Raw genomic sequence first — 12,206 nt, 5'->3', positions numbered from 1 at the left:
CCATAGTTCATTCATGCCATCGTGCAAGTGTTTTTGTTTTCCTGTTTGTATTTTGTAGCCAAGTTCTGTACCTCCTTGTGAGCGCCCTTAGTTTGTTTATTTTTTAGTATAGTGTTTAAGTAAACAAATATTTACCTGAATTCTCGTCTAGCTCGTGCCAATCATCCTTTGCGTGGAAGAAGCAAAACAAATCTAAGTCCATGTGTGATAGCATTAAACAAACCAAAAACTTACGTGGCATGGGACTAAGTAACAAGCAGCGTGAATTGTAAACATGGCATGACGTGAGCAGAGAAGCCAAAAACTGTACTCAAGTAAGAGTACTGTTACTTTAGAGATGTATTACTCAAGTAAAAGTAAGGAGTAGTCATCCAAATATTTACTTGAGTAAAAGTAAAAAGTATGTTGTGAAAAAACTACTCAAGTACTCAGTAACTGATGAGTAACCTCATTACGGCAACAAGTAATGCACAGAAACATAAAAATAGCAATGAGCAAATTCAGAGCCACGAATATCTCTTAAGTAACTAAAACAATAATATATATTAAATAATAATATATTAAAATAAAAAAAAGGCAAATTGAGCCACTATAACTTAACAGCACCATAGGCTAAGTAGGCATTCATTGATTGATGGATTGAAACTTTTATTAGTAGATTGCACAGTACAGTACATATTCCGTACAATTAATCACTAAATGGTAACACCCCAATAAGTTTTTCAACGTCAATCAATTATTTAATAAATGACCAAGTCGAGGTGATCTACCTCATATATACATACACACACATATAATATATATTAATATGTCCGGGGTGTAACCCGCCTTCCGCCCGATTGTAACTGAGATAGGTGCCAGCGCCCCCCGCGACCTCAAAAGGGAATAAGCAGTAGGAAATGGATGGATGAATGTATATATATGTATATATATATATATATATATATATATATATATATATATATATATATATATATATATATATACACAGTATATAATTTCTATTTATTTATTTTGCCGTTTTTGTTCACGTTAAAGGTGTTCTAATGAAAATACATGCATGTTTAACACATAGATTCCTATCTTTCATGAAGACAAGAATATAAGTTGGTGTATTACCTGATTCTGATGACTTGCATTGATTGGAATCAGACAGTATAGTGCTGATAACGTCCACGTGTTCAAATGGAGGAGAAAAAAAGTTCTTCCTTTCTGTCTAATACCACATGAAAGTCGTTGGTTTTTGGCATCTTATCTGTCCAGCTTCTATATTAGTTTTTATACACTTTACAAGAAATACATTGGCGGCAAACTCCGTAGCTTGCTAGGTTGTTTGCGCTGGCTTTCGGAGACTCTTATTTTGTTAGCACAGGCGCGATGGAGCGGCACTTTTATTGTGAAGACAGGAACTGTGCGATCAGTCTCTAGGCTTTTGACGGGAAGTACGGTTGAAATAAAAAGTGTCTTTTTTCCTTTACACTTTTGATTGATTGATTGATTGAAACTTTTATTCGTAGATTGCACAGTAAAGTACATATTTCGAACAATTGACCACTAAATGGTAACACCCAAATACGTTTTTCAACTTTTTTAAGTCGTATTCGACGTGTGACGGTCACGTGACCGTTTGGCTCTGTTTGATTGGTCCAACGTCACCAGTGACTGCATGTGATTGGTGAAATGCAGGCATGCGTAGATTCTACTTTGAAAAACCAAAACAAACATTAATAGATCGATAAAAAAAAAAGTAGCGAGTAACGAGCTGAATGTACATAAATGGAGTGGAGTAAAAGTAGCGTTTCTTCTCTATAATTATACTCAAGTAAAAGTATGTTGCATAAAAACTACTCTGAGAAGTACAATTCATCCCAAAGGTTACTCAAGTAGATGTAACGGAGTAAATGTAGCACGTTACTACCCACCTCTGGAGGTGAGTAGAGGAAAAGTCGCCAGGCTGACTCCCTGGCAACTTTCGGTTTAAATAATAGACATGATTAGTGAAAACAGGTGCGTGACATGAGGACAGGTGAAAACTAATGGGTTGCTATGGTGACAAAACAAACAAAAGTGCACGAAGAGTCCAAATAAAACCCCCGAACATGACTACAACAAAAGATGATGACACAGACTTGACAAATGCCACCCACACTTTAAGTAAATGTAGCTTAAAGTTTGGAATTGGATCGCAAGTTCTAGTGAAGTGAATTGTGAAGTGAATTATTTTTATATAGCGCTTTTCTCTAGTGACTCAAAGCGCTTTATATAGTGAAACCCAATATCTAAGTTACATTTAAAACAGTGTGGGTGGCACTGGGAGCAGGTGGGTAAAGTGTCTTGCCCAAGGACACAACGGCAGTGACTAGGATGGCGGAAGCGGGAATCGAACCTGCAACCCTCAAGTTGCTGGCACGGCCACTCTACCAACCGAGCCATACCGCCCCTTAGTTCTACATGTCTTTGAATGAATATTTTATAATAACAACAAGATCACTGCAAATTGTTAGTTGCTTCTCTCCGACTGCTTTTGTGCACATACTTGCCAACCTTGAGACCTCCGAATTTGGGAGATGTGGCTGAGTTGTGGGGGTGGGGGGGGCGTTGTTTATATTTACAAGTATTGCTTTATATATATGTACACACACACACACACACACATATACAAACCCCGTTTCCATATGAGTTGGGAAATTGTGTTAGATGTAAATATAAACAGAAGACAATGATTTGCAATTCCTTTTCAACCAATATTCAGTTGAATGCACTACAAAGACAAGATATTTGATGTTCAAACTCATAAACATTATTTTTTTTTTGCAAATAATAATTAACTTAGAATTTCATGGCTGCAACACGTGCCAAAGTAGTTGGGAAAGGGCATGTTCACCATTGTGTTACATCACCATTTCTTTTAACAACACTCAATAAGCTGAGGAAACTAATTGTTCAAGCTTTGAAAGTGGAATTATTTCCTATTCTTGTTTTATGTAGAGTTTCTGTCAGAGTTTGTTGGTGACGAACCCCAAAATGCAGAGAAGGAGGCAGGCATTGAATAGGAAAACATGATTTATGTGACAATCTGTCACTTTATTTCTGTTAGTTTTTTGTGTTCTTGTGTTTCCTTCCTGTTCAGTGCTCTTATTTTGTGGTATTTCCTGTTTTATTCACGGAGCACTATTGTTTTTCTCTTTCCGTTGATTGGCAGCGGTTCACACCTGCTGTCAATCAAACTAGTCCCTATTTATGTTTCACTCGAGCACTCCTCAGTGCTCGAAGATAATCTATGTTTGGTGAATTTACCATGCAAGACTGCTTTATGTTTATTTGTTTTCTTATGAGTTCTTAATTAAATTCCTCTTACCTTCACTCCTCTCTCCTGGATTCTTGCATCATCGGGGACACACATCTGCAGCCATGCGAGTTCCCAACAATTTAATTAAAATACTAAAACAAGAACAAACAAAAGGGTACAAAAAAAGGCGCGCACAAGGCGGATAACAAACTTGGCTATGAACAAACAAACTGGAAGCAGGGAACAAAAGACAGTAAGCTACAAACAGCTACTGAATATAGCTTACCGCTACGCTGCAATGACACGACCAGTAGGAAAAACTAGTAGAAATGACATTCACGACAATAATCCAGCCCTGACTGGAGGAGAAAACAGGTCTAAATAGGAGCGGGCTGATTGACACCAGGTGTCAATCAGCAGGGGATACAGCACTCAGGGAGACAAACAGGAAACTGAACCAAAATAAGAGTGCTGACAGGAACTAAAGACAGGAAATACTACACACACACACACACACACACACACACAGAAAAAACTAAAACACAACCAAACTGTCAGGGGCAAGCCTGAAGTTTCAGTCGTTCAACAGTCCGGGGTCTCCGCTGTCGTATTTTACGCTTCATAATGCGCCACACATTTTTGATGGGATACAGGTCTGGACTGCAGGCGGGCCAGGAAAGTACCTGCACTCTTTTTTTATGAAGCCACGCTGTTGTAACACGTGCTGAATGTGGCTTGGCATTGTCTTGCTGAAATAAGCAGGGGCGTCCATGAAAAAGACAGCGCTTAGATGGCAGCGTATGTTGTTCCAAAACCTGTATGTACCTTTCAGTATTAAAGGGGAACATTATCACAATTTCAGAAGGGTTAAAACCAATAAAAATCAGTTCCCAGTGGCCTATTTTATTTTTCCAAGTTTTTTTCAAAGTTTTACCCATCATGGAATATCCCGAAAAAAGGCTTTAAAGTGCCTGATTTTTGCTATCTGTGAAGCCACCGTCCATTTTCCTGTGACGTCATCCAGTGATGCCAATACAAACAACACGGCAGATATAGCGACATTAGCTCGGATTCACACTCGGGTTTCAGCGGCTTAAGCGATTCAACAGATTACGCATGTATTGAAACAGATGGTCGGAGTATGGAGGCAGATAGCGAAAACGAAATTGAAGAAGAAACTGAAGCTATTGAGCGAATAGCTATTGACGCTATTCGGCGATCGCCTTCTAACCAAATATTGAGTGTCGCAGGGTATCCATCCATACATCTCTGTGTCATGTCTGCCTTAGCATCGCCGTTAAAATGTGCAGGAGCAACTTAAATCCGTCGATTGGTAAGTGTTTGTTTGGCATCAAATGTGGGTGGAAGGAAAGGCTGGATGCAAATATAGCTACAAATGTACATACAGCTAGCCTAAATAGCATGTTAGCATCGATTAGCTGGCAATCATGCCGCGACCAAATATGTCTGATAAGCACATAAGTCAATAACATCAACAAAACTCACCTGTGTGATTTCGTTGGAAATGCATCTGCAGGATATACATAATGTGCCATGTCTGCCTTAGCATCGCCGGTAAAATGTGCAGACCAAACGATCGGGACTTTCGCATATTGTGACACCCCCGCCCAGCTTACCGACGCACAGGGAGTGGCGGGCGGGGTTTGCTGCTAGCGGGGTGTATAAAATATTCAGGAAGTGTCACGGATGCAAATGATTCTGGGTATTTGTTGTGTTACGTTTATGTTGGGTCACTGTGAGGATGTTCTCCCGAAATGTGTTTGTCATTCTTGTTTGGTGTGGCTTCACAGCGTGTCGCATATTAGTAAGAGTGTTAAAATTGTTTATATCACAACCATTAGTGTACTCTGTGTCACCCAGTATGCGTGTTGTCGCAGAAGTCACACACAACATGATGCTGGACTGACAGAGCTAATGGCTTCATAGCACGCCCTAATTCTTATTAACTGGGTGACTGCCGGCAGTCATTCTAGAGAATGTTTGCGTCTCCTATTGTCTTCTTCGCTTTGTGACACGGGTCTTAAACGGCTCTTAGAATGGTAAAGGATACCAATTCCAGAAAAATGTATATCAAATATTTCCGGATGATTCAACCGCCACCTGCCTGAATTGAATTAAAATCTATTTTTTCGTCATGTCACCCGCCCGACCCGCGGTTTATCCACGGACTCCGCGGATGAGACCGCAAACCGCGCATCTCTACTACCCAGGTTCGAGTCCCACATGGAGTGCCACAACCCGGGTGTGATTTTTTTACATTTTACCAACTTTTTTTTTCACCTTTTTCCCCACCTTCCCGTGAAACTTTGCTAGCCGCGTTTTGGATGTTTTGGGCATCCTGGCCGGCGGAGGCGGGACTTGTGGGACTCAAACCTGGATAGGTATTATGAACATTTTGGGACTTTTGCCGACTTTTCCAACTTTTCTCATACCAAATGGACTTTTGCTGTTTTATTTTCAATGAAACAATAGACAATACGTACTCATATATTAGTACTGTAGTTATTAGTGAGAATATACGTATTTTAAGGTCTTTTTTGGGTTCAGTGAGGTTAGCTCATTTTACTTGTTTTGGAAAGTCCTGACAAGCCAAATTTTCTTGTTCTATTGGCAGATCATTTTGCTTTGTTCAAATAAAATACCCCTAATTTTTGTTTTGTTTTGTTCTTGTTTTTGAACACTGACTTTTTGGGTTTGTTAAAGGGGAACATTATCACCAAACCTATGTAAGCGTCAATATATACCTTGATGTTGCAGAAAAAAGACCATATATTTTTTTAACCGATTTCCGAACTCTAAATGGGTGAATTTTGGCGAATTAAACGCCTTTCTGTTTATCGGTCTTTTAGCGATGACGTCAGAATGTGACGTCTCCGAGGTAATAGAGCCGCCATTTTCATTTTCAACACATTACAAACACCGGGTCTCAGCTCTGTTATTTTCCGTTTTTTCGACAATTTTTTGGAACCTTGGAGACATCATGCCTCGTCGGTGTGTTGTCGGAGGGTGTAACAACACTAACAGGGAGGGATTCCCACTTCCTGGGAAACTTATCAAGGAGCTTTTTGTATTATTAGGTCCATCAGTGCTAAATATTATAAACTTATCACTTTCCTCGGGCACTGTTCCCCTAGCATTCAAAAAAGCGGTTATTCATCCTCTCCTTAAAAGACCTAACCTCGATCCTGACCTCATGGTAAACTACCGACCGGTGTCTCACCTTCCCTTTATTTCGAAAATCTTCGAAAAAATTGTTGCAGAGCAGCTAAATGAACACTTAGCGTTTAACCATCTATGTGAAACCTTTCAATCCGGTTTCAGGGCAAATCACTCCACGGAGACAGCCCTCGCAAAAATGACTAATGATCTATTGCTAACGATGGACTCTGATGCGTCAGCTATGTTGCTGCTCCTCGATCTTAGCGCTGCTTTCGATACCGTCGATCATAATATTTTAGTAGAGCGTATCAAAACACGAATTGGTATGTCAGACTCAGCCCTGTCATGGTTTAACTCTTATCTTACTGATAGGATGCAGTGTGTCTCCCATAACAGTGTGACCTCGGACTATGTTAAGGTAACATGTGGAGTTCCCCAGGGTTCGGTCCTTGGCCCTGTACTCTTCAGCATCTACATGCTGCCGCTGGGTGACGTCATACGCAAATACGGTATTAGCTTTCACTGTTATGCTGATGACACCCAACTCTACATGCCCCTAAATCTGACCAACACGCCGGACTGTAGTCAGTTGGGAGCGTGTCTTAATGAAATTAAACAATGGATGTCCGCTTACTTTTTGCAACTTAATGCCAAACAAATGGAAATGCTGATTATCGGTCCTGCTAGACACCGACCTCTATTTAATAATACAACTTTAACATTTGACAACCAAACAATTAAACAAAGCGACACGGTAAAAAATCTTGGTGTTATCTTCGACCCAACTCTCTCCTTTGAGTCACACATTAAAAGCGTTACTAAAACGGCCTTCTTTCATCTCCGTAATATCGCTAAAATTCGCTCCATTTTGTCCACTAAAGACGCCGAGATCATTATCCATGCGTTTGTTACGTCTCGTCTCGATTACTGTAACGTATTATTTTGGAGTCTCCCCATGTCTAGCATTAAAAGATTACAGTTGGTACAAAATGCGGCTGCTAGACTTTTGACAAGAACAAGAAAGTTTGATCACATTACGCCTGTACTGTATATACCTTTATATACATATGTACATACATATATACCTATACTGTATATACTTTTATATACATATATACATACATATATACCTATACTGGCTCACCTGCACTGGCTTCCTGTGCACTTAAGATGTGACTTTAAGGTTTTACTACTTACGTATAAAATACTACACGGTCTAGCTCCATCCTATCTTGCCGATTGTTTTGTACCATATGTCCCGGCAAGAAATCTGCGTTCAAAAGACTCCGGCTTATTAGTGATTCCTAGAGCCCAAAAAAAGTCTGCGGGCTATTGAGCGTTTTGCGTTCGGGCTCCTGTACTCTGGAATGCCCTCCCGGTAACAGTTCGAGATCCTACCTCAGTAGAAGCATTTAAGTCTCACCTTAAAACTCATCTGTACACTCTAGCCTTTAAATAGACCTCCTTTTTAGACCAGTTGATCTGCCGCTTCTTTTCTTTCTCCTATGTCCCCCCCTCCCTTGTGGAGGGGGTCCGGTCCGATGACCATGGATGAAGTACTGGCTGTCCAGAGTCGAGACCCAGGATGGACCGCTCGTCGGGACCCAGGATGGACCGCTCGCCTGTATCGGTTGGGGACATCTCTACGCTGCTGATCCGCCTCCGCTTGAGATGGTCTCCTGTGGACGGGACTCTCGCTGCTGTCTTGGATCCCCTTGAACTGAACTCTCGCGGCTGTGTTGGAGCCACTATGGATTGAACTTTCACAGTATCATGTTAGACCCGCTCGACATCCATTGCTTTCGGTCCCCTAGAGGGGGGGGGGGGGGTTGCCCACATCTGAGGTCCTCTCCAAGGTTTCTCATAGTCAGCATTGTCACTGGCGTCCCACTGGATGTGAATTCTCCCTGCCCACTGGGTGTGAGTTTTCCTTGCCCTTTTGTGGGTTCTTCCGAGGATGTTGTAGTCGTAATGATTTGTGCAGTCCTTTGAGACATTTGTGATTTGGGGCTATATAAATAAACATTGATTGATTGATTGATTGATTGATTCAAGTTGCACCACCGGCCCGAAGATGCGAAAGTGTCTGCCGCCAGACCCCCAGTGAATGTGCCAGAGTGTCTCCTCATTTGACCGGCGATGCTAAGACAGACATGGCACAGAGATGTATGGATAACCTGCAGATGCATTTGCAACTATATTACGTTTCCTTCCACCCACATTTAATGCCAAACAAACACTTACCAATCGACGGATTTAAGTTGCTCCAGTGTCAAAAGATGTGAAAGTCCTGATTGTTTCGTCCGCACATTTTACCGGCGATGCTAACGCAGCTATTCGGCCATGCTATGGCTATGAATAGCGTCAATAGCTTCAGTTTCTTCTTCAATACTTTCATACTCCAACCAACCCTTTCAATACATGCGTAATCTGTTGAATCGCTTAAGTCGCTGAAATCCGAGTCTGAATCCGAGCTAATGTTGCTATATTTTGCTGTGGTATTCGCCGTTGTTTGTTTACATTGGCAGCACTGTATGACGTCACAGGGAAATGGATAGTCGCATCGCAAATAGCGAAAATCAAGCACTTTAAAGTTTTTTTTAGGGATATTTGGGACTGGTAAAATTTTGAAAAAGAATTAAAAAAATACAACAAGCCACTGGGAACTGCTTTTTATTGTTTTTAACCCTTTTGAAATTGTGATAATGTTCCCCTTTAAGTGGATATTTTGAGGGCGAGGCATGAAGATTTTAATCAGGTGACAAAGCAAAACCTTTTTAATGTGCTTCCATGTTGACATTTTGCAGATTCTGTGGGGTTCCGCTGACAAAACTGATAGCCGTGACATTCTTGAGGCTGAGCTGCGGGTCGTTTGTCAAGATAAAGCGGCGTCAACAACTTAATTAGATTAGATTCACCAGTCCCTGTCAAAACATGAACCCGGGCCATGTTTTCGCTTTTTGACAAAGTGTTCGCTCTGGGATTATTGTCCGCACCATGTGAGCTGCATGTTGGTATTCTGCTCCTGTTCCACTCATGACTTTGCAAAATACTTCCCAAAGTCAACAGTGCTGATTGACAGGGTTGATCACACCTGTGAATATCACGTGGCATGTCCATAGTGGATTTAACATAATAGTTAGTGTGATAGTCCAGTCCATAGTGGATCTAACATAATAGTTAGTGTGATAGTCCAGTCCATAGTGGATCTAACATAATACTGTGAGAGTCCAGTCCATAGTGGATCTAACATACTAGTGTGAGAGTCCAGTCCATAGTGGATCTAACATAATAGTGTGAGAGTCCAGTCCATAGTGGATCTAACATAATAGTGTGAGAGTCCAGTCCATAGTGGATCTAACATAATAGTGTGAGAGTCCAGTCCATAGCGGATCTGACAAAATAGTGTGAGAGTCCAGTCCATAGTGGATCTAACATAATAGTGTGAGAGTCCAGTCCATAGTGGATCTAACATAATAGTGTGAGAGTCCAGTCCATAGCGGATCTGACAAAATAGTGTGAGAGTCCAGTCCATAGTGGATCTGACATAATACTGTGAGAGTCCAGTCCATAGTGGATCTAACATAATAGTGTGAGAGTCCAGTCCATAGTGGATATAACATAATAGTGTGAGAGTCCAGTCCATAGTGGATCTAACATAATAGTGTGAGAGTCCAGTCCATAGTGGATCTAACATAATAGTGTGAGAGTCCCGTCCATAGTGGATCAAACATAATAGTGTGAGAGTCCAGTCCATAGTAGATCTAACATAATAGTGTGAGAGTCCAGTCCATAGTGGATCTAACATAAAAGTGTGCAAGTCCAGTCCATAGTGGATCTAACATAATAGTGTGCGAGTCCAGTCCATAGTGGATGTAACATAATAGTTAGTGTGATAGTCCAGTCCATAGTGGATCTAACATAATACTGTGAGAGTCCAGTCCATAGTGGATCTAATATACTAGTGTGAGAGTCCAGTCCATAGTGGATCTAACATAATAGTGTGAGAGTCCAGTCCATAGTGGATCTAACAAAATAGTGTGAGAGTCCAGTCCATAGTGGATCTAACATAATACTGTGAGAGTCCAGTCCATAGTGGATCTAACATAATAGTGTGAGAGTCCAGTCCATAGTGGATCTAACATAATAGTGTGAGAGTCCAGTCCATAGTGGATATAACATAATAGTGTGAGAGTCCAGTCCATAGTGGATCTAACATAATAGTGTGAGAGTCCAGTCCATAGTGGATCTAACATAATAGTGTGAGAGTCCCGTCCATAGTGGATCAAACATAATAGTGTGAGAGTCCAGTCCATAGTGGATCTAACATAATAGTGTGAGAGTCCAGTCCATAGTGGATCTAACATAATACTGTGAGAGTCCAGTCCATAGTGGATCTAACATAATAGTGTGAGAGTCCAGTCCATAGTGGATCTAACATAATAGTGAGAGTCCAGTCCATAGTGGATTCAACATAATAGTGTGAGACTCCAGTCCATAGTGGATCTAACATAATACTGTGAGAGTCCAGTCCATAGTGGATCTTACATAATAGTGAGAGTCCAGTCCATAGTGGATCTAACATAATAGTGTGAGAGTCCAGTCCATAGTGGATCTAACATAATACTGTGAGAGTCTAGTCCATAGTGGATCTAACAAAATAGTGTGAGAGTCCAGTCCATAGTGGATCTAACATAATAGTGTGAGAGTCCAGTCCATAGTGGATCTAACATAATAGTGTGAGAGTCCAGTCCATAGTGGATCTAACATAATAGTGTGAGAGTCCAGTCCATAGCGGATCTAACATAATAGTGTGAGAGTCCAGTCCATAGTGGATCTAACATAATAGTGAGAGTCCAGTCCATAGTGGATTCAACATAATAGTGTGAGACTCCAGTCCATAGTGGATCTAACATAATAGTGTGAGAGTCCAGTCCATAGTGGATCTAACATAATAGTGTGAGAGTCCAGTCCATAGTGGATCTAACATAATAGTGTGAGAGTCCAGTCCATAGTGGATCTAACATAATAGTGTGAGAGTCCAGTCCATAGTGGATCTAACATAATAGTGTGAGAGTCCAGTCCATAGTGGATCTAACATAATAGTGTGAGAGTCCAGTCCATAGCGGATCTAACATAATAGTGTGAGAGTCCAGTCCATAGTGGATCTAACATAATAGTGAGAGTCCAGTCCATAGTGGATTCAACATAATAGTGTGAGAGTCCAGTCCATAGTGGATCTAACATAATAGTGAGAGTCCAGTCCATAGTGGATTCAACATAATAGTGTGAGAGTCCAGTCCATAGCGGATCTAACATAATAGTGTGAGAGTCCAGTCCATAGTGGATCTAACATAATAGTGAGAGTCCAGTCCATAGTGGATTTAACATAATAGTGTGAGAGTCCAGTCCATAGTGGATCTAACATAATACTGTGAGAGTCTAGTCCATAGTGGATCTAACAAAATAGTGTGAGAGTCCAGTCCATAGTGGATCTAACATAATACTGTGAGAGTCCAGTCCATAGTGGATCTAACATAATACTGTGAGAGTCCAGTCCACAGTGGATCAAACATAATAGTGTGAGAGTCCAGTCCATAGTGGATCTAACATAATAGCGTGAGAGTCCAGTCCATAGTGGATCTAACATAAACGTGTGCGAGTCCAGTCCATAGTGGATCTAACATAATAGTGAGAGTCCAGTCCATAGTGGATCTAACATACTAGTGTGAGAGTC

Source organism: Nerophis ophidion, linkage group LG14 (assembly GCF_033978795.1).
Source record: "Nerophis ophidion isolate RoL-2023_Sa linkage group LG14, RoL_Noph_v1.0, whole genome shotgun sequence".
NCBI classification, from domain to species: Eukaryota; Metazoa; Chordata; class Actinopteri; order Syngnathiformes; family Syngnathidae; genus Nerophis; species Nerophis ophidion.
This window is presented reverse-complemented; position numbering follows the sequence as displayed.